Below are 3,330 nucleotides of genomic sequence, written 5' to 3'. Positions count from 1 at the left end.
TGATTTGATCATGTTTATTGTAATATGGTTATTCATTTAAGTAAGAGAATAAATTGTTGTTCTGTTTACATGAATAAAACCTTATATGGTTACACACCCAATGAAAATAGTTCGTTGGATCTCGATCGTAGTGATACACATAATCATGATATTGAAACCAAAAGATGCAAAGTTAATAATGATAGTGCAACTTATTTGTAGCACTGCCGTTTAGGTCATATTGGTGTAAAGCGCATGAAGAAACTCCATGCTGATGGGCTTTTGGAATCACTTGATTATGAATCAATTGATGCTTGCGAACCATGCCTCATGGGCAAGATGACTAAGACTCTGTTCTTCAGAACAATGGAGCGAGCAACAAATTTGTTGGAAATCATACATACTGTTGTATGTGGTCCGATGAATATTGAGGCTCGCGATAGGTATCATTATTTTCTGATCTTCACAGATGATTTGAGCAGATATGAGTATATCTACTTGATGAAACAAAGGTCTGAAACATTTGAAAAGTTCAAAGAATTTCAGAGTGAAATGGAGAATCATTGTAACAAAAATGAAAGTTTCTACGATATGATCGCAGAAGTAAAATATTTGAGTTACGAGTTTGGTCTTCAATTAAAACAATGTGGAATAGTTTCACAAACTCATGCCACCTGGAACACCACAGCATAATGGTGTGTCCGAATGTCATAACCGTACTTTATTAGATATGGTGCGATCTATGATGTCTCTTACCGATCTACCACTATCGTTTTGGGGTTATGCATTAGAGACAGCTACATTCACGTTAAATAGGGCACCATCTAAGTCCGTTGAGACGACACAATCTGAACTGTGGTTTGGCAAGAAACCAAAGTTGTCGTTTCTTAAAGTTTGGGGTTGTGATGCTTATATGAAAAAGTTTCATCCTAATAAGCTCAAACCCAAATCGGAGAAATATGTCTTCATAGGATACCCAAAGAAGACTGTTGGGTACACCTTCTATCACAAATCCGAAGGCAAGACTTTTGTTGCTAAATTCTGAGTATTTTTAGAGAAGGAGTTTCTCTCGAAAGAAGTGAGTGGGACAAAAGTAGAACTTGATGAGGTAACTGTACCTGCTCCCTTATTGGAAAGTAGTTCATCACAGAAATCTGTTCCTGTGACTACTACACCAATTAGTGAGGAAGCTAATGATGATGATCATGTAACTTCAAATCAAGTTACTACCAAATCTCGTAGGTAAACCAGAGTGAGATCCGCACCAGAGTGGTACGGTAATCCTATTCTGGAGGTCATGTTACTTGACCATGACGAACTTGCGAACTATGAGGAAGCGATGATGAGCCCAGATTCCGCGAAATGGTTTGAGGCCATGAAATCTGAGATATGGTCCATGTATGAGAACAAAGTATGGACTTTGATGGATTTGCCCAATGATCAGCAAGCCATAGAAAATAAATGGATCTTCAAGAGAAAGATGGACGCTGATAGTAGTGTTACTATCTACAAAGCTAGAATTGTCGCAAAAGGTTTTCGACAAGTTCAAGGTGTTGACTACGATGAGAGTTTCTCACTCGTATCTATGCTTAAGTCTGTCCGAATCATGTTAGCAATTGCCGCATTTTATGAAATCCGGCAAATGGATAAACAAAACTGCATTCCTTAATGGATTTATTAAAGAAGAGTTGTATACGATGCAACTAGAAGGTTTTGTCGATCCTAAAGGTGTTAACTAAATATGCAAGCTCCAGCGATCCATCTATGGACTGGTGCAAGAATCTCGGAGTTGGAATATACGCTTTGATAAGTTGATCAAAGCATATAGTTTTATACAGACTTGCGGTGAAGCCTGTATTTACAAGAAAGTGAGTGGGAGCACTACATCATTTCTGATAAGTATATGTGTATGACATATTGTTGATCGGAAATAATGTAGAATTATTCTGCAAAGCATAAAGGAGTGTTTGAAAGGAGTTTTTCAAAGAAAGACCTCGGTAAAGCTGATTACAATTTGAGTATCAAGATCTATAGAGATATATCAAGACGCTTGATAAGTTTTTCAATGAGTACATACCTTGACAAGATTTTGAAGTAGTTCAAAATGGAACAGTCAAATAAAAAGTTTCTTACCTGTGTTACAAGGTGTGAAGTTGAGTAAGACTCAAAGCCCGACCACGGCAGAAGATAGAAAGAGAATGAAAGTCATTCCCTATGCCTCAGTCATAGGTTCTATAAAGTATGCCATGCTGTGTACCAAATCTATTGTATACCATACACTGTGTTAAGAGAGGGAGTACAATAGTGATCTAAGAGTAGATCAATGGACAGCGGTCAAAATTATCCTTACTGGAATAAGGATATGTTTCTCGATTACGGAGGTGACAAAAGGTTCGTCGTAAAGGGTTACGTCGATGCAAGCTTTGACACTGATCCAGATGACTCTAAGTCTCAATCTGGATACATATTGAAAGTGGGAGCAATTAGCTAGAGTAGCTCCATGCAGAGCATTATTGACATAGAAATTTGCAAAATACATGCGGATCTGAATGTGGCAGACCCGTTGACTAAACTTCTCTCACAAGCAAAACATGATCACTTTTTGGGTCTTAATCACATAGCGATGTGAACTAGATTATTGAATCTAGTAAACCCTTTGGGTGTTAATCACATGGAGATGTGAACCAATCACATAAAGATGTGAACTATTGATGTTAAATCACATGGCGATATGATCTAGATTATTGACTCTAGTGCAAGTGGGAGACTGAAGAAAATATGCCCTAGAGGCAATAATAAAGTTATTATTTATTTCCTTATATCATGATAAATGTTTATTATTCATGCTAGAATTGTATTAACCGGAAACGTAATACATGTGTGAATACATAGACAAACAGAGTGTCACTAGTATGCCTCTACTTGACTAGCTCGTTAATCAAAGATGGTTATGTTTCCTAACCATGGACAAAGAGTTGTTATTTGATTAACGGGATCACATCATTAGGTGAATGATCTGATTGACATGACTCATTCCATTAGCTTAGCACCCGATCGTTTAGTATGTTGCTATTGCTTTCTTCATGACTTATACATGTTCCTATGACTATGAGATTATGCAACTCCCGTTTACCGGAGGAACACTTTGTGTGCTACCAAACGTCACAACGTAACTGGGTGATTATAAAGGTGCTCTACAGGTGTCTCCAAAGGTACATGTTGGGTTGACGTATTTCGAGATTAGGATTTGTCACTCCGATTGTCGGAGAGGTATCTCTGGGCCCTCTCGGTAATGCACATCACATAAGCCTTGCAAGCATTGCAACTAATGAGTTAGTTGCAGGATGATGT

This window comes from Triticum dicoccoides, chromosome 3A, assembly GCF_002162155.2.
Source record: "Triticum dicoccoides isolate Atlit2015 ecotype Zavitan chromosome 3A, WEW_v2.0, whole genome shotgun sequence".
Lineage (NCBI taxonomy): Eukaryota > Viridiplantae > Streptophyta > Magnoliopsida > Poales > Poaceae > Triticum > Triticum dicoccoides.
The sequence above is the reverse complement of the archived record's forward strand: the minus strand, read 5'-3'. Positions refer to the sequence as shown.